Source organism: Manacus candei, unplaced genomic scaffold (genome assembly GCF_025592945.1).
Source record: "Manacus candei isolate 608988 ecotype Guabito, Panama unplaced genomic scaffold, ASM2559294v1 h1tg000077l, whole genome shotgun sequence".
Classification (NCBI taxonomy): Eukaryota; Metazoa; Chordata; class Aves; order Passeriformes; family Pipridae; genus Manacus; species Manacus candei.
This window is the reverse complement of record NW_026138125.1, coordinates 1,614,408-1,634,449: the sequence shown is the minus strand read 5'-3', so window position 1 is coordinate 1,634,449 and position 20,042 is coordinate 1,614,408. Positions and strand designations below refer to the sequence as shown.

Sequence of the window (20,042 nt, the reverse complement as noted above, 5' to 3'; positions counted from 1 at the left end):
CTGCCGTCCCGCACGAAGCCTCCTCCGCTCTCTTCTCCGACGCCTTCTGCCGGGGCGGGAGGAGGCAGGTGGGCCCGAGAAACACCGGCTCCTCCGTACGCAGGCCACCCGGACCCCGCGCCCCCGGAGGCCCATCTCCAAGCCCCTCCCCGCCCACCCACAGGCCCCCCCACTTCCACAAAACTCTCCAAGCTTCACTGGGACTCACCACGGCGACGCACGGCGCAGTCCCACCCGCTGCGGGGAGCCGGGCCCTCTGGGCAAAGGCAGCTGGGCATGGCAAGCAGCGGCAAAGAGGCTGCCGCCCTGCTTACAGGGGGCTCCGGCCGCTGCCTGGACCAAAAGCGCCCGGGACACCAGGGCACTGGCCCCGACTTACAGGGGGGCCCTGGGCCCAAAGGCCTACAGAGGCTCCTCCTCTCCACTTCGGGGGCACCTGACCCGCTCCCCGCTAACGGGGCGGTCGCCCCGCACAGGCTGCCAGCTGAGGGAGCGCAAAGGCTCCCAGACCCGGACCCTGCTTACAGGCGGGTCCACGCCCAGGGAGCCACGGAGCTCGGCCTTCCCCCGAGGACAGGGAGGGCACACGCCCAGCCCCACGCCTGTGAAAGGGTGGGGACCCCACGGGACACCCGCCTGGTTACAGGGGGTCCCTCCAACCGCCTGCCGGGCACGGGGGACGCACAAAGCCCCGCTTACGGGGCCGTCCCCGAGGCCCGGCACTCCCAACGGTGGCCTGACGGCCTAGGGCCGGGGGGACAGGGCCCCAGCCCTGAGGACGGGCTGGGGGGATCACGCTGGCACATCGCCAGCAGGACAGGCAGCCCCGCAGCGCAGGCACACGCCCAGGCCCTGGCTACAGGCGGGTCACGGTGCCTGCACCGCCACTAACGGGCTTCGCTCTGTCCTGGGGAAGAAGGGGCAAGGCCGGGCCCCCTCTCCGCCCGCCGGCTTCGAGGGCGCCTCCCGGTTGCTGCACAGAGCCCCTCTTTCCCTCCTGGGAAGTCTACGCTACGCTGCCTACGTCTCTACGGGGGCTACAGGAGGGACCAGCTCGCTCGCTCACTCACACCGACAAGACAAGGACACAAAGGGGGAACGTCCCAGAAGAGGGAGCAAGCTCTGTGCGCCAACCCGTGGGGAGCCAGCCCTGCCGCCGAGCAGGAGAGGAGAGCCTCGGGCTTGCCCCCGGGCTGCGCACGGGCCAGAAGGGCCTCGGCGTGCTGAGGGGCGAGGGACACGGGCCGTGACACACCCCGACTACAGGGGGTCACTGTGGCCAGGGGCCGCCAGCAGGCACCAAAGGTGCCAAGGGAAAAAGCCCTGCCCTGCTTACAGGGTGGGCTGGGGGTCGGGAGAGCTCCGTTTCCCCCCTCGGGCGCGGAGGCGGGCACTCTCCCCCTCCTTACGGGGCGGTTGGCCCGCTCTCCGGGCAGCCAGAGGAGCGCGATGGCAAAAGGCCAACGCCAAGGAAAGCAAAGGACCCAGCCCTGCTTACAGGGAGGTCCGCCCAGCGCCAAGCCGGCCGGCGCAGCCGGAAGCTGCCCGCCGGACTCTTAGGGGATCCCTGCCCCGGGGATGCCGGGGAGGGGCCTTTGCCCAGAGGGCCTTTCTCCCGCCCCCTCTTGAGCGCGAAGCCGACGCTCTTCTTCCTCGCTCTTGCCTCGCCGTCCCGCTCCGCGGCTCCGCTTTCTTCTCGGAGGGCTCCTGCCAAGGCAGGAGGACGGGGCTCGGACTCGGAAGCTCCGAGTCCTTGCACCGAAGGAAAGCAGGACCCAGAGGCAGCTGCCCCAGCCACCGCCCGCCCGCCCACTCGCAGGACCCCCACACCTCCACCCCCCCCCCCGACTTCAGCTGCTCTCATCGCGGCGTCTTCCCGCGTCGGCGCTGCCGTCCCGCACGAAGCCTCCTCCGCTCTCTTCTCCGACGCCTTCTGCCGGGGCGGGAGGAGGCAGGTGGGCCCGAGAAACACCGGCTCCTCCGTACGCAGGCCACCCGGACCCCGCGCCCCCGGAGGCCCATCTCCAAGCCCCTCCCCGCCCACCCACAGGCCCCCCCACTTCCACAAAACTCTCCAAGCTTCACTGGGACTCACCACGGCGACGCACGGCGCAGTCCCACCCGCTGCGGGGAGCCGGGCCCTCTGGGCAAAGGCAGCTGGGCATGGCAAGCAGCGGCAAAGAGGCTGCCGCCCTGCTTACAGGGGGCTCCGGCCGCTGCCTGGACCAAAAGCGCCCGGGACACCAGGGCACTGGCCCCGACTTACAGGGGGGCCCTGGGCCCAAAGGCCTACGGAGGCTCCTCCTCTCCGCTTCGGGGGCACCTGACCCGCTCCCCGCTAACGGGGCGGTCGCCCCGCACAGGCTGCCAGCTGAGGGAGCGCAAAGGCTCCCAGACCCGGACCCTGCTTACAGGCGGGTCCACGCCCAGGGAGCCACGGAGCTCGGCCTTCCCCCGAGGACAGGGAGGGCACACGCCCAGCCCCACGCCTGTGAAAGGGTGGGGACCCCACGGGACACCCGCCTGGTTACAGGGGGTCCCTCCAACCGCCCGCCGGGCACGGGGGACGCACAAAGCCCCGCTTACGGGGCCGTCCCCGAGGCCCGGCACTCCCAACGGTGGCCTGACGGCCTAGGGCCGGGGGGACAGGGCCCCAGCCCTGAGGACGGGCTGGGGGGATCACGCTGGCACATCGCCAGCAGGACAGGCAGCCCCGCAGCGCAGGCACACGCCCAGGCCCTGGCTACAGGCGGGTCACGGTGCCTGCACCGCCACTAACGGGCTTCGCTCTGTCCTGGGGAAGAAGGGGCAAGGCCGGGCCCCCTCTCCGCCCGCCGGCTTCGAGGGCGCCTCCCGGTTGCTGCACAGAGCCCCTCTTTCCCTCCTGGGAAGTCTACGCTACGCTGCCTACGTCTCTACGGGGGCTACAGGAGGGACCAGCTCGCTCGCTCACTCACACCGACAAGACAAGGACACAAAGGGGGAACGTCCCAGAAGAGGGAGCAAGCTCTGTGCGCCAACCCGTGGGGAGCCAGCCCTGCCGCCGAGCAGGAGAGGAGAGCCTCGGGCTTGCCCCCGGGCTGCGCACGGGCCAGAAGGGCCTCGGCGTGCTGAGGGGCGAGGGACACGGGCCGTGACACACCCCGACTACAGGGGGTCACTGTGGCCAGGGGCCAAGGGAAAAAGCCCTGCCCTGCTTACAGGGTGGGCTGGGGGTCGGGAGAGCTCCGTTTCCCCCCTCGGGCGCGGAGGCGGGCACTCTCCCCCTCCTTACGGGGCGGTTGGCCCGCTCTCCGGGCAGCCAGAGGAGCGCGATGGCAAAAGGCCAACGCCAAGGAAAGCAAAGGACCCAGCCCTGCTTACAGGGAGGTCCGCCCAGCGCCAAGCCGGCCGGCGCAGCCGGAAGCTGCCCGCCGGACTCTTAGGGGATCCCTGCCCCGGGGATGCCGGGGAGGGGCCTTTGCCCAGAGGGCCTTTCTCCCGCCCCCTCTTGAGCGCGAAGCCGACGCTCTTCTTCCTCGCTCTTGCCTCGCCGTCCCACTCCGCGGCTCCGCTTTCTTCTCGGAGGGCTCCTGCCAAGGCAGGAGGACGGGGCTCGGACTCGGAAGCTCCGAGTCCTTGCACCGAAGGAAAGCAGGACCCAGAGGCAGCTGCCCCAGCCACCGCCCGCCCGCCCACTCGCAGGACCCCCACACCTCCACCCCCCCCCCCGACTTCAGCTGCTCTCATCGCGGCGTCTTCCCGCGTCGGCGCTGCCGTCCCGCACGAAGCCTCCTCCGCTCTCTTCTCCGACGCCTTCTGCCGGGGCGGGAGGAGGCAGGTGGGCCCGAGAAACACCGGCTCCTCCGTACGCAGGCCACCCGGACCCCGCGCCCCCGGAGGCCCATCTCCAAGCCCCTCCCCGCCCACCCACAGGCCCCCCCACTTCCACAAAACTCTCCAAGCTTCACTGGGACTCACCACGGCGACGCACGGCGCAGTCCCACCCGCTGCGGGGAGCCGGGCCCTCTGGGCAAAGGCAGCTGGGCATGGCAAGCAGCGGCAAAGAGGCTGCCGCCCTGCTTACAGGGGGCTCCGGCCGCTGCCTGGACCAAAAGCGCCCGGGACACCAGGGCACTGGCCCCGACTTACAGGGGGGCCCTGGGCCCAAAGGCCTACGGAGGCTCCTCCTCTCCGCTTCGGGGGCACCTGACCCGCTCCCCGCTAACGGGGCGGTCGCCCCGCACAGGCTGCCAGCTGAGGGAGCGCAAAGGCTCCCAGACCCGGACCCTGCTTACAGGCGGGTCCACGCCCAGGGAGCCACGGAGCTCGGCCTTCCCCCGAGGACAGGGAGGGCACACGCCCAGCCCCACGCCTGTGAAAGGGTGGGGACCCCACGGGACACCCGCCTGGTTACAGGGGGTCCCTCCAACCGCCCGCCGGGCACGGGGGACGCACAAAGCCCCGCTTACGGGGCCGTCCCCGAGGCCCGGCACTCCCAACGGTGGCCTGACGGCCTAGGGCCGGGGGGACAGGGCCCCAGCCCTGAGGACGGGCTGGGGGGATCACGCTGGCACATCGCCAGCAGGACAGGCAGCCCCGCAGCGCAGGCACACGCCCAGGCCCTGGCTACAGGCGGGTCACGGTGCCTGCACCGCCACTAACGGGCTTCGCTCTGTCCTGGGGAAGAAGGGGCAAGGCCGGGCCCCCTCTCCGCCCGCCGGCTTCGAGGGCGCCTCCCGGTTGCTGCACAGAGCCCCTCTTTCCCTCCTGGGAAGTCTACGCTACGCTGCCTACGTCTCTACGGGGGCTACAGGAGGGACCAGCTCGCTCGCTCACTCACACCGACAAGACAAGGACACAAAGGGGGAACGTCCCAGAAGAGGGAGCAAGCTCTGTGCGCCAACCCGTGGGGAGCCAGCCCTGCCGCCGAGCAGGAGAGGAGAGCCTCGGGCTTGCCCCCGGGCTGCGCACGGGCCAGAAGGGCCTCGGCGTGCTGAGGGGCGAGGGACACGGGCCGTGACACACCCCGACTACAGGGGGTCACTGTGGCCAGGGGCCAAGGGAAAAAGCCCTGCCCTGCTTACAGGGTGGGCTGGGGGTCGGGAGAGCTCCGTTTCCCCCCTCGGGCGCGGAGGCGGGCACTCTCCCCCTCCTTACGGGGCGGTTGGCCCGCTCTCCGGGCAGCCAGAGGAGCGCGATGGCAAAAGGCCAACACCAAGGAAAGCAAAGGACCCAGCCCTGCTTACAGGGAGGTCCGCCCAGCGCCAAGCCGGCCGGCGCAGCCGGAAGCTGCCTCCCGGACTCTTAGGGGATCCCTGCCCCGGGGATGCCGGGGAGGGGCCTTTGCCCAGAGGGCCTTTCTCCCGCCCCCTCTTGAGCGCGAAGCCGACGCTCTTCTTCCTCACTCTTGCCTCGCCGTCCCACTCCGCGGCTCCGCTTTCTTCTCGGAGGGCTCCTGCCAAGGCAGGAGGACGGGGCTCGGACTCGGAAGCTCCGAGTCCTTGCACCGAAGGAAAGCAGGACCCAGAGGCAGCTGCCCCAGCCACCGCCCGCCCGCCCACTCGCAGGACCCCCACACCTCCACCCCCCCCCCCGACTTCAGCTGCTCTCATCGCGGCGTCTTCCCGCGTCGGCGCTGCCGTCCCGCACGAAGCCTCCTCCGCTCTCTTCTCCGACGCCTTCTGCCGGGGCGGGAGGAGGCAGGTGGGCCCGAGAAACACCGGCTCCTCCGTACGCAGGCCACCCGGACCCCGCGCCCCCGGAGGCCCATCTCCAAGCCCCTCCCCGCCCACCCACAGGCCCCCCCACTTCCACAAAACTCTCCAAGCTTCACTGGGACTCACCACGGCGACGCACGGCGCAGTCCCACCCGCTGCGGGGAGCCGGGCCCTCTGGGCAAAGGCAGCTGGGCATGGCAAGCAGCGGCAAAGAGGCTGCCGCCCTGCTTACAGGGGGCTCCGGCCGCTGCCTGGACCAAAAGCGCCCGGGACACCAGGGCACTGGCCCCGACTTACAGGGGGGCCCTGGGCCCAAAGGCCTACAGAGGCTCCTCCTCTCCACTTCGGGGGCACCTGACCCGCTCCCCGCTAACGGGGCGGTCGCCCCGCACAGGCTGCCAGCTGAGGGAGCGCAAAGGCTCCCAGACCCGGACCCTGCTTACAGGCGGGTCCACGCCCAGGGAGCCACGGAGCTCGGCCTTCCCCCGAGGACAGGGAGGGCACACGCCCAGCCCCACGCCTGTGAAAGGGTGGGGACCCCACGGGACACCCGCCTGGTTACAGGGGGTCCCTCCAACCGCCTGCCGGGCACGGGGGACGCACAAAGCCCCGCTTACGGGGCCGTCCCCGAGGCCCGGCACTCCCAACGGTGGCCTGACGGCCTAGGGCCGGGGGGACAGGGCCCCAGCCCTGAGGACGGGCTGGGGGGATCACGCTGGCACATCGCCAGCAGGACAGGCAGCCCCGCAGCGCAGGCACACGCCCAGGCCCTGGCTACAGGCGGGTCACGGTGCCTGCACCGCCACTAACGGGCTTCGCTCTGTCCTGGGGAAGAAGGGGCAAGGCCGGGCCCCCTCTCCGCCCGCCGGCTTCGAGGGCGCCTCCCGGTTGCTGCACAGAGCCCCTCTTTCCCTCCTGGGAAGTCTACGCTACGCTGCCTACGTCTCTACGGGGGCTACAGGAGGGACCAGCTCGCTCGCTCACTCACACCGACAAGACAAGGACACAAAGGGGGAACGTCCCAGAAGAGGGAGCAAGCTCTGTGCGCCAACCCGTGGGGAGCCAGCCCTGCCGCCGAGCAGGAGAGGAGAGCCTCGGGCTTGCCCCCGGGCTGCGCACGGGCCAGAAGGGCCTCGGCGTGCTGAGGGGCGAGGGACACGGGCCGTGACACACCCCGACTACAGGGGGTCACTGTGGCCAGGGGCCGCCAGCAGGCACCAAAGGTGCCAAGGGAAAAAGCCCTGCCCTGCTTACAGGGTGGGCTGGGGGTCGGGAGAGCTCCGTTTCCCCCCTCGGGCGCGGAGGCGGGCACTCTCCCCCTCCTTACGGGGCGGTTGGCCCGCTCTCCGGGCAGCCAGAGGAGCGCGATGGCAAAAGGCCAACGCCAAGGAAAGCAAAGGACCCAGCCCTGCTTACAGGGAGGTCCGCCCAGCGCCAAGCCGGCCGGCGCAGCCGGAAGCTGCCCGCCGGACTCTTAGGGGATCCCTGCCCCGGGGATGCCGGGGAGGGGCCTTTGCCCAGAGGGCCTTTCTCCCGCCCCCTCTTGAGCGCGAAGCCGACGCTCTTCTTCCTCGCTCTTGCCTCGCCGTCCCGCTCCGCGGCTCCGCTTTCTTCTCGGAGGGCTCCTGCCAAGGCAGGAGGACGGGGCTCGGACTCGGAAGCTCCGAGTCCTTGCACCGAAGGAAAGCAGGACCCAGAGGCAGCTGCCCCAGCCACCGCCCGCCCGCCCACTCGCAGGACCCCCACACCTCCACCCCCCCCCCCGACTTCAGCTGCTCTCATCGCGGCGTCTTCCCGCGTCGGCGCTGCCGTCCCGCACGAAGCCTCCTCCGCTCTCTTCTCCGACGCCTTCTGCCGGGGCGGGAGGAGGCAGGTGGGCCCGAGAAACACCGGCTCCTCCGTACGCAGGCCACCCGGACCCCGCGCCCCCGGAGGCCCATCTCCAAGCCCCTCCCCGCCCACCCACAGGCCCCCCCACTTCCACAAAACTCTCCAAGCTTCACTGGGACTCACCACGGCGACGCACGGCGCAGTCCCACCCGCTGCGGGGAGCCGGGCCCTCTGGGCAAAGGCAGCTGGGCATGGCAAGCAGCGGCAAAGAGGCTGCCGCCCTGCTTACAGGGGGCTCCGGCCGCTGCCTGGACCAAAAGCGCCCGGGACACCAGGGCACTGGCCCCGACTTACAGGGGGGCCCTGGGCCCAAAGGCCTACGGAGGCTCCTCCTCTCCGCTTCGGGGGCACCTGACCCGCTCCCCGCTAACGGGGCGGTCGCCCCGCACAGGCTGCCAGCTGAGGGAGCGCAAAGGCTCCCAGACCCGGACCCTGCTTACAGGCGGGTCCACGCCCAGGGAGCCACGGAGCTCGGCCTTCCCCCGAGGACAGGGAGGGCACACGCCCAGCCCCACGCCTGTGAAAGGGTGGGGACCCCACGGGACACCCGCCTGGTTACAGGGGGTCCCTCCAACCGCCCGCCGGGCACGGGGGACGCACAAAGCCCCGCTTACGGGGCCGTCCCCGAGGCCCGGCACTCCCAACGGTGGCCTGACGGCCTAGGGCCGGGGGGACAGGGCCCCAGCCCTGAGGACGGGCTGGGGGGATCACGCTGGCACATCGCCAGCAGGACAGGCAGCCCCGCAGCGCAGGCACACGCCCAGGCCCTGGCTACAGGCGGGTCACGGTGCCTGCACCGCCACTAACGGGCTTCGCTCTGTCCTGGGGAAGAAGGGGCAAGGCCGGGCCCCCTCTCCGCCCGCCGGCTTCGAGGGCGCCTCCCGGTTGCTGCACAGAGCCCCTCTTTCCCTCCTGGGAAGTCTACGCTACGCTGCCTACGTCTCTACGGGGGCTACAGGAGGGACCAGCTCGCTCGCTCACTCACACCGACAAGACAAGGACACAAAGGGGGAACGTCCCAGAAGAGGGAGCAAGCTCTGTGCGCCAACCCGTGGGGAGCCAGCCCTGCCGCCGAGCAGGAGAGGAGAGCCTCGGGCTTGCCCCCGGGCTGCGCACGGGCCAGAAGGGCCTCGGCGTGCTGAGGGGCGAGGGACACGGGCCGTGACACACCCCGACTACAGGGGGTCACTGTGGCCAGGGGCCGCCAGCAGGCACCAAAGGTGCCAAGGGAAAAAGCCCTGCCCTGCTTACAGGGTGGGCTGGGGGTCGGGAGAGCTCCGTTTCCCCCCTCGGGCGCGGAGGCGGGCACTCTCCCCCTCCTTACGGGGCGGTTGGCCCGCTCTCCGGGCAGCCAGAGGAGCGCGATGGCAAAAGGCCAACGCCAAGGAAAGCAAAGGACCCAGCCCTGCTTACAGGGAGGTCCGCCCAGCGCCAAGCCGGCCGGCGCAGCCGGAAGCTGCCCGCCGGACTCTTAGGGGATCCCTGCCCCGGGGATGCCGGGGAGGGGCCTTTGCCCAGAGGGCCTTTCTCCCGCCCCCTCTTGAGCGCGAAGCCGACGCTCTTCTTCCTCGCTCTTGCCTCGCCGTCCCGCTCCGCGGCTCCGCTTTCTTCTCGGAGGGCTCCTGCCAAGGCAGGAGGACGGGGCTCGGACTCGGAAGCTCCGAGTCCTTGCACCGAAGGAAAGCAGGACCCAGAGGCAGCTGCCCCAGCCACCGCCCGCCCGCCCACTCGCAGGACCCCCACACCTCCACCCCCCCCCCCGACTTCAGCTGCTCTCATCGCGGCGTCTTCCCGCGTCGGCGCTGCCGTCCCGCACGAAGCCTCCTCCGCTCTCTTCTCCGACGCCTTCTGCCGGGGCGGGAGGAGGCAGGTGGGCCCGAGAAACACCGGCTCCTCCGTACGCAGGCCACCCGGACCCCGCGCCCCCGGAGGCCCATCTCCAAGCCCCTCCCCGCCCACCCACAGGCCCCCCCACTTCCACAAAACTCTCCAAGCTTCACTGGGACTCACCACGGCGACGCACGGCGCAGTCCCACCCGCTGCGGGGAGCCGGGCCCTCTGGGCAAAGGCAGCTGGGCATGGCAAGCAGCGGCAAAGAGGCTGCCGCCCTGCTTACAGGGGGCTCCGGCCGCTGCCTGGACCAAAAGCGCCCGGGACACCAGGGCACTGGCCCCGACTTACAGGGGGGCCCTGGGCCCAAAGGCCTACGGAGGCTCCTCCTCTCCGCTTCGGGGGCACCTGACCCGCTCCCCGCTAACGGGGCGGTCGCCCCGCACAGGCTGCCAGCTGAGGGAGCGCAAAGGCTCCCAGACCCGGACCCTGCTTACAGGCGGGTCCACGCCCAGGGAGCCACGGAGCTCGGCCTTCCCCCGAGGACAGGGAGGGCACACGCCCAGCCCCACGCCTGTGAAAGGGTGGGGACCCCACGGGACACCCGCCTGGTTACAGGGGGTCCCTCCAACCGCCCGCCGGGCACGGGGGACGCACAAAGCCCCGCTTACGGGGCCGTCCCCGAGGCCCGGCACTCCCAACGGTGGCCTGACGGCCTAGGGCCGGGGGGACAGGGCCCCAGCCCTGAGGACGGGCTGGGGGGATCACGCTGGCACATCGCCAGCAGGACAGGCAGCCCCGCAGCGCAGGCACACGCCCAGGCCCTGGCTACAGGCGGGTCACGGTGCCTGCACCGCCACTAACGGGCTTCGCTCTGTCCTGGGGAAGAAGGGGCAAGGCCGGGCCCCCTCTCCGCCCGCCGGCTTCGAGGGCGCCTCCCGGTTGCTGCACAGAGCCCCTCTTTCCCTCCTGGGAAGTCTACGCTACGCTGCCTACGTCTCTACGGGGGCTACAGGAGGGACCAGCTCGCTCGCTCACTCACACCGACAAGACAAGGACACAAAGGGGGAACGTCCCAGAAGAGGGAGCAAGCTCTGTGCGCCAACCCGTGGGGAGCCAGCCCTGCCGCCGAGCAGGAGAGGAGAGCCTCGGGCTTGCCCCCGGGCTGCGCACGGGCCAGAAGGGCCTCGGCGTGCTGAGGGGCGAGGGACACGGGCCGTGACACACCCCGACTACAGGGGGTCACTGTGGCCAGGGGCCGCCAGCAGGCACCAAAGGTGCCAAGGGAAAAAGCCCTGCCCTGCTTACAGGGTGGGCTGGGGGTCGGGAGAGCTCCGTTTCCCCCCTCGGGCGCGGAGGCGGGCACTCTCCCCCTCCTTACGGGGCGGTTGGCCCGCTCTCCGGGCAGCCAGAGGAGCGCGATGGCAAAAGGCCAACGCCAAGGAAAGCAAAGGACCCAGCCCTGCTTACAGGGAGGTCCGCCCAGCGCCAAGCCGGCCGGCGCAGCCGGAAGCTGCCCGCCGGACTCTTAGGGGATCCCTGCCCCGGGGATGCCGGGGAGGGGCCTTTGCCCAGAGGGCCTTTCTCCCGCCCCCTCTTGAGCGCGAAGCCGACGCTCTTCTTCCTCGCTCTTGCCTCGCCGTCCCGCTCCGCGGCTCCGCTTTCTTCTCGGAGGGCTCCTGCCAAGGCAGGAGGACGGGGCTCGGACTCGGAAGCTCCGAGTCCTTGCACCGAAGGAAAGCAGGACCCAGAGGCAGCTGCCCCAGCCACCGCCCGCCCGCCCACTCGCAGGACCCCCACACCTCCACCCCCCCCCCCGACTTCAGCTGCTCTCATCGCGGCGTCTTCCCGCGTCGGCGCTGCCGTCCCGCACGAAGCCTCCTCCGCTCTCTTCTCCGACGCCTTCTGCCGGGGCGGGAGGAGGCAGGTGGGCCCGAGAAACACCGGCTCCTCCGTACGCAGGCCACCCGGACCCCGCGCCCCCGGAGGCCCATCTCCAAGCCCCTCCCCGCCCACCCACAGGCCCCCCCACTTCCACAAAACTCTCCAAGCTTCACTGGGACTCACCACGGCGACGCACGGCGCAGTCCCACCCGCTGCGGGGAGCCGGGCCCTCTGGGCAAAGGCAGCTGGGCATGGCAAGCAGCGGCAAAGAGGCTGCCGCCCTGCTTACAGGGGGCTCCGGCCGCTGCCTGGACCAAAAGCGCCCGGGACACCAGGGCACTGGCCCCGACTTACAGGGGGGCCCTGGGCCCAAAGGCCTACGGAGGCTCCTCCTCTCCGCTTCGGGGGCACCTGACCCGCTCCCCGCTAACGGGGCGGTCGCCCCGCACAGGCTGCCAGCTGAGGGAGCGCAAAGGCTCCCAGACCCGGACCCTGCTTACAGGCGGGTCCACGCCCAGGGAGCCACGGAGCTCGGCCTTCCCCCGAGGACAGGGAGGGCACACGCCCAGCCCCACGCCTGTGAAAGGGTGGGGACCCCACGGGACACCCGCCTGGTTACAGGGGGTCCCTCCAACCGCCCGCCGGGCACGGGGGACGCACAAAGCCCCGCTTACGGGGCCGTCCCCGAGGCCCGGCACTCCCAACGGTGGCCTGACGGCCTAGGGCCGGGGGGACAGGGCCCCAGCCCTGAGGACGGGCTGGGGGGATCACGCTGGCACATCGCCAGCAGGACAGGCAGCCCCGCAGCGCAGGCACACGCCCAGGCCCTGGCTACAGGCGGGTCACGGTGCCTGCACCGCCACTAACGGGCTTCGCTCTGTCCTGGGGAAGAAGGGGCAAGGCCGGGCCCCCTCTCCGCCCGCCGGCTTCGAGGGCGCCTCCCGGTTGCTGCACAGAGCCCCTCTTTCCCTCCTGGGAAGTCTACGCTACGCTGCCTACGTCTCTACGGGGGCTACAGGAGGGACCAGCTCGCTCGCTCACTCACACCGACAAGACAAGGACACAAAGGGGGAACGTCCCAGAAGAGGGAGCAAGCTCTGTGCGCCAACCCGTGGGGAGCCAGCCCTGCCGCCGAGCAGGAGAGGAGAGCCTCGGGCTTGCCCCCGGGCTGCGCACGGGCCAGAAGGGCCTCGGCGTGCTGAGGGGCGAGGGACACGGGCCGTGACACACCCCGACTACAGGGGGTCACTGTGGCCAGGGGCCGCCAGCAGGCACCAAAGGTGCCAAGGGAAAAAGCCCTGCCCTGCTTACAGGGTGGGCTGGGGGTCGGGAGAGCTCCGTTTCCCCCCTCGGGCGCGGAGGCGGGCACTCTCCCCCTCCTTACGGGGCGGTTGGCCCGCTCTCCGGGCAGCCAGAGGAGCGCGATGGCAAAAGGCCAACGCCAAGGAAAGCAAAGGACCCAGCCCTGCTTACAGGGAGGTCCGCCCAGCGCCAAGCCGGCCGGCGCAGCCGGAAGCTGCCCGCCGGACTCTTAGGGGATCCCTGCCCCGGGGATGCCGGGGAGGGGCCTTTGCCCAGAGGGCCTTTCTCCCGCCCCCTCTTGAGCTCGACGCCGACGCTCTTCTTCTTGGCTTTTGCCTCTCCGGTCTACTCCTGTCTCTTCTTTCTTCTCCGACAGCTTCTGCCAAGGCAGGAGAACACATTTGAGCCTGAGAAACAGCAGCTCCTCCCCAAGAAGTAAACCATCCCTACACACTGACAGGGAGATCTCCAAGCTACTACCCACCCACCCACCGTCCCCCCCACCTCTACAAATCCCTCTAAAGTTCACTTGGTTTAGGCACCAGCATCAGCTGCAGGGGCAGGGAGGCAATGGATAGACTGCTCTTGCAGGGTCATGGGTGTCCAGTAACTCTCTTTGGCCATGCAGCGGCCGTAAGACTTCTGCAGAACAATGGACACAGCCAGCTTACTCCTGTCATGACGTCTAAGTTCAAGTGCTTTTTCCGTCACCACCAGTTCAACCAACAGACAACAAATGCACAACACTTAGAACACCACCGTGGTTAACCAAGAAACCAACCCACAGCCCTCGCCAGCCTCAGAACAGCTTCTATGCTGAAGACGGCTTGATGGAGGAGGAAAATTATAAATTGCCACCCTAGAAATCTTAGCCGAGCTGTGGCAAACCGAACTCAGCGAGACGAGAGAACCAGAAAGAAGACAAGCAGCTTTGGATCCTGCAGAAGAGGAAGAACAGCAAACGTGGCTACAGGTACTACTTCAGCTCGAAGAAGAGAATACGGACTGGGAAAGCACACAAAACATATTCCTGCCGAAGCCAAGAGCATCAGTGAAGTCAAAGCTACCAGTGTTAAAATGGACAATATATATATTGGTTACATTGCTAACAATAGCAGCTGGAACAACACAATCCACCTACTGACACAACCAACAACCTAAAGGTAACATTGCAAAACACAGCAGACATACAACTATCAGCTACCATACTTAACTTACTAAGTCACAAAAGGACAACTTTACTAATTGACAAATTATCTACTATTATAAAAGGTTCTTCTGTGTTACAGGGGGGAAGAATAGAAATACTAGGAGGGACTCTAAATTGAGTATTTACTTCTCACTATTTTAAAATGCTGTTAGACAGTATGCCATACACAGCATGGAAAGCTAAACCTAAACAAGTAGCAAAGAAACAACCAGTTACAATTTCAACTGCAGAAACACATAACCCTTTACACACAGTCACTGCAAAAGCCTTGATAAAGCAAAACAAACAAATCCCTCATACAACACAGGCCCAAAGATGCCTCACAAGGCTGTAACAGCAACAGCAATACACACCTCCAAATCCATTCAAAACACAAACATGCATAAATTGGCCTATACTCAAACAATTAGAATGGGAGGCAAAGACAGGAATATCAAACATCTTTAACAACAGAACAGATGTAACCTCACAGTGGCTCTTAAAAAACATCCAAACCTGTTTAACAAGTTTTCTTAAACTAGCACCCCCAAAACAAAACAGAGACATCATAACCAGCAACAGCCTGGACATTAACCCTGTTTTCATTGGACCCACTGAAATCACTCATTCTGTAGAACAGAGGCTGCCTCAGTCAAAGAGCAAGTCAATTAACAGCTGATTTGTCCCAAAGGCAGTTTCATTGCAGCTAAACCCACAAGTGGCCCAAGAAACAAATAGCCCTAAATCCGTGATACAGTGGCCTTTGCTTAAAACAGAGGTGATGCATTAACACACAACACTAGAAAACCATATAAACACAGCCTTGCTATGTACAGAAACCCTTTCACTAATCTATCAATCTCTCAAAGTAGAAAAAAATGGATTTTCATACTTTTTACCCCTGTCTCAGAGTGCAAAAAGATTAGAATTTTTGAAACCAAGAATTTTACAAATGACTTTTTAGTTAAAGAAAAGGATAAAAACCACTTCTTGCATAATTGCCTTTGCAAAACAAGAAATAATGTGTTGCCCCTCAAACATAACAATGGTTTACTGCTTAACAACTGGGTGGAATTAGATTTTGTCATCTTCTACCACTATTCCTGTTCCTATAAAAACTTTCCTACTAACTCTTACACTAAACAAACAAGTGAGTTGCCTTTTGGTGAGGAAAACGACAAGCAAACCCCTCTCATCTCTCACTCAAAATCTCCTTTATTACATAATATGGGAAAAAGAAAGCAAAACACAGCAAACTAAAACTTTATTAACTATTCACTCATAGCACTGCATTTTACATTTTCAAGAAAATATAAATTTTACTTCTAACATTTGTGGGTTTTTCTTTTTTGTTTTCAAATCAGTTTTCTTAAAAGTACTGTCAATTGTTTTCTTAACAATAGAAATAAAGGGTAGAAAATAGTTTAAAAACATTTACACATGGAATAAAATTTAGCATCTCACCATTTTAAAGCCCAATATATTCATTAATTCATATTTTTTAAATATAAAACTGGCTGATACAAAACTTTCATTAGGTTTAGCAGTTTCATATTCTTCTGGGTATGCTAAAGAATACAAGATAAACCTTTTATCAACCAGCAAACAAAACTGCTACACATATTATAAAAACTGGAGCAATATAAGCAATTTACTAGGGAGATAAATTTGAATTAAATAAATTTACCCACAGATTGTTTCAGCATAGATTGCATGCTGATTACCAATCAATTCCTGGACTCAAGATGAAAAAGAAGATTTTAAACCTTCTGTTTTAGTGTAAAGAGAGAGAAAAATTCTCTTTGTTGCCTAAAAGTTCTTGCTATTGCCTTTCACTTTGTAAATTGGTGTCATTTTAACCAAACACATTTAAGTTTACTTCCACAAAACCAGAACACTATAGCTTTAAAAATTTTTTCCCTATTTTTTCATTAATTTCCCAGTAGCTTTATTTGAATTATTAAAAATAAGTTATTAGAAGTTATTAAATTCTAAAATACATCCACATACATGCAATTACCATAACAATGTTATTCAAATAATAAGTATAGAATCTTAAACATCCCCATATTTGTTACATTCAAACATTCTCAAAACATTTTGCAATCACACAACAACATACATAATGTCAACAAGAGTGCAAAATAGCTGCTTGTAAATTGCAGCTACCTGAGAGACTGAATTAAACCTGGTTAGATTTGCTCTAACTGATATTATTAAGAAATGGGGACTGTAAAACATTCCAAAAAAAAATTTAACAGGACCAGCAATGGAATCTTCAATACAAAGAAAACCACACATCAAAAGATGTAGTAAGTAAATGGGACACTAAGACCATCTACATCTGGACAAACTAAAGAAGACAATGTAACAATAAGTGGACTGGGACTCTATATAAGTTTTACAAGTTACTCATATATGCAAGACATTTAAATTGTTTTGTAATTAACCTGTGAATGTTATAATTGATTCATGCTATGCTACTTTCACATCTCGAAGCCTCCTTCCTTCGAGATTTCACTAACCCTCATTTACCTGGAAAAATACACACCACGTAATTCCTTGTTAATCACACAGAATCTAACTCTTACATAAGACACATCCATTCACACACATTCCAGACAGAATAATACAACACACACTAGAAAAGGGCAAAAGATGCTGCCAAATACTAATTTGTTTTGCAATTTCAAACATTCCAAAAACCATAAACACAAACAATGATCCTGTATGTTATTCAACAAAAGCTAAAACACATCTCACAAATCAGAATATATTCCATTCCCCAAACATGCTGCACTCACCCACAGAACAATTGTAAAAAGAGCACACTGCACACTAAAAGAAATGCTTCAAAGGCAAAAAAGAGGGGAGTTGGTATATAGCCCCCAGGAAGGCTTATGGAAAGCATCACATGTTCTAAATTTCTTAAACTGTGATGATACAAACCATAGCAGGTATGAATACCAACATAAAACTCAAATACTTTCATCTTCCAAAGTACCAGTTATGATTAAAAATCTAATATCTAGGCAATGGTCAGGACCAGTAGATCTCAGAACTTGAGGGAGGATATATGCCTGTGTATCCAAGGGTACCAAATTACAAAGGATCTCTTCTAAATGTGTCAGGCCTTATATTAGCCCTCCCTCACAACAGAAACAATCACCAGAAAAAATTAGTGAAGAAATTGGATTTGAAGAAACATAACCAACAACAGTAAAAGGAACACACCACACATTGAGAAACATGCTATAAAAACACAAAAAAGGGAGGGAAAGAGATATGGGTCTGGTCCCTGTATGTGTAAATCTACATTAACACTTCTTCAAAACAGGAACAATCACAAAGAAGCAATAAATAAACAGAACCAAAAGAAACACACAAACAGTAACCAATACAAACCCAAAACTCCATGATTCAAACACAATAAAGGGTTTAAGAATGCATGTGTTAGGAGAATGAAACAGTGGCCACAGGAATGTGAATGAGAAAGTTGAGTGGACACATGTATGTGTGTGTGAATGCAAATACACTTTACAGCAAGATATCTTAAACACTCATTCAACAACACTACCTCAAACAACACTACTTCCAACACATCTACAACCCAACCCATTTCCCTTTCAAATAAAGATGATGCCTTTACCCAACCACACAAAATTACCCTCAGATAAAAGGTTCTACACATCTGCAAACCCTGGGTAATTCAAGGTTGCTTGAATATTGCACAAACCAATAAAGTTGTAAACAGCTCAATAAAGGCCTTGTGATGATAGGCCCTGGTTTTTATAAACAGTTAAGATAAGATTGGTTACATTAAGGATGTTTAAAAAATGTATTGTTTTACAATTTGTTAAATATTTAGAGAAAGGGAGATGTGGCAAGGAATTATGGGAGTTGTAGTTTTCCACGTTCTCACACATGCTCAATCAATACTTGATTGTCATTGTTTGGAAGATCATGTGACATGTTTAAGCACTGTATTTAAACCAAACTGTTTTGTAATAAACCTTAATTCTGCCCTGGCACTTGACTGTGTCACCGGCAAGGTTTGTGCCTTATTCACCACCTTAATCACACTTCACCTCCCTCATGCTTTACCTGAGATCTTCCCGCAAAACATCCCCTGCATGTGCTTTCCAAGTTCCCTCAGCTTTACCTCTCTGAAACTCTCAGTCCCCTCTGTGTTACCTCACCAAGGGTGACGAAGTTCAAGAAGCTTTTTCCTCAATAACTCCTCTGAAACACTCTGTATTACCTCTGTAACAGCCCAGTCTGCCTTACTGCGACTCCACAAACTTTTATCAAGCTTCGCTAAAGCGCCTTTCACCCGCGCCCACCTCACGGACGGGGGAGCGCCGGGACACTGCGGCTGAGGGCGCTGAGGGCGCTGAGGGCGCTGAGGGCGCTGAGGGCGCTGAGGGCGCTGAGGGGGCTGAGGGGGCTGAGGGGGCTGAGGGGGCTGAGGGGGCTGAGGGGGCTGAGGGGAGGGCGGGAAAAGCCGCGCACCGGCGACCGACCCGACCCGACCCGCCTCGTCTGGTCTCCCTCAGGGCACCCTCAGGGATCCTCGGTGACCCTCCAGAGCACCCTTTTCGCCCTGTGTCCCTCACAGCCCCTAAAGGGACACAGGAGACACCCGCTTAGCCCTCGGGGCACCCTCTTCCCCCTCAGAGATACTCGGGGAAGCACCGGGCACCTGCCTCTCCCCTCAGCAACATGTGGGAAACCTGCCTTCCCCTCAGGGACACATAGAACCCACACCTCTCCCTCAGTGATACCGGGGGCACCAGCCTCCTCCTCTTGTGACCCTCAAAACCCCTCAGTGACACTCAGGAAACCACATATTTCAACCCCCAAAATATCCCCGACTCAACTTTTCCCTCCAAGATTTTCAGTCTGTCCCTCACACTTTACCCTGAGATCTTCCCTCAAGACATCCCCTGCATGTGCTTTCCAAGTTCCCTCAGCTTTACTTCTGTGAAACTCTCAGTCCCCTCTGTGTTACCTCACTAAAGGTGACGGAGTTCAAGAAGCTTTCCCCTCAATAACTACTGAAACACCCTGCTGCCCGACACTTTGTATTACCTCTGTAACAGCTCAAAATCTGCCTTAGTGCGACTCCACAACCTTTTATCGAGCTTCGCTAAAGCGCCTTTCACCTGCGCCCGCCTCACCGACCGGGGAGTGGCGGGACACTGCGGCTGAGGGGGCTGAGGGGGCTGAGGGGAGGGCGGGAAAAGCAGCGCAGCATCGGTGACCGACCCGCCCCGTCTGGTCTCCCTCAGGGCACCCTCAGGGATCCTCGGTGACCCTTCAGAGCACTATTTTCGCCCTGTGTCACTCACAGCACCTAAAGGGACACAGGAGACACCCGCGTAGTCCTCGGGGCATCCTCTTCCCCCTCAGAGATCCTCAGGGACGCATCGGGCACCCGCCTCCCCCCTCAGCAACATGCAGGAAATCTGCTTTCCCCTCAGTGACAAATAGCACATCCTCCTTCCCCTCAGTGATACCGGAGGCACCAGCCTCCTTCTCTTGTGACCCTTAAAACCCTCAGTGACACTCAGGACACCACATATTTCAACCCCCAAAATGTCCCCTACTCAGCTTTTCCCTCCAAGATTTTCAGTCTGTCCCTCACATTTTACCTGACATCTTCCCTCAAAACATCCCCGGCATGTGCTTTCCAAGTTCCCTGAGCTTTACTTCTGTGAAACTCTTAGTCCCCTTTGTCTTACCTCACTAAGGGTGACGAAGTTCAAGAAGCTTTTTCCTCAATAACTCCACTGAAAGACCGTCCTGTCCTTCTGACGCTGCTGCTCAGCACTCTGTTACGTCTGTAACAGCCCAAAATCTTCTCTAGGGTGACTCCACAACCTTTTATCGAGTTTCTCCAAAGCAACTTTCACCTGCGCCCGCCTCACGGACCGGGGAGTGGCGGGACACTGCGGCTGAGGGGGCTGAGGGGGCTGAGGGGGGGGGGGGGGGGGCTGAGGGCGCTGAGGGGGCTGAGGGGGCTGAGGGGAGGGCGGGAAAAGCAGCGCAGCATCGGCGACCGACCCGCCCCGTCTGGTCTCCCTCAGGGATCCTCGGTGACCCTCCAGAGCACCCTTTTCGCCCTGTGTCACTTACAGCACCTAAAGGGACACAGGAGACACCCGCGTAGCCCTCGGGGCACCCTTTTCCCCCTCAGAGACACACAGAACACCCACCCCTCCTCAGTGATACAGGGCATACTCAGG

General features: G+C 61.3%; 1 long non-coding RNA gene across 1 annotated transcript; it reads right to left on the bottom strand.

Annotated features, from left to right (window-relative positions):
* Positions 1-12,892: 12,892 nt before the first annotated feature.
* Positions 12,893-19,775, bottom strand: LOC127481257 (uncharacterized). The gene is made up of 3 exons (XR_007908162.1): positions 19,710-19,775; positions 18,886-18,959; positions 12,893-12,984 (listed from the first exon to the last, which is right to left on the bottom strand). It is a non-coding gene; the product is annotated as an uncharacterized LOC127481257 (long non-coding RNA).
* Positions 19,776-20,042: the final 267 nt, after the last annotated feature.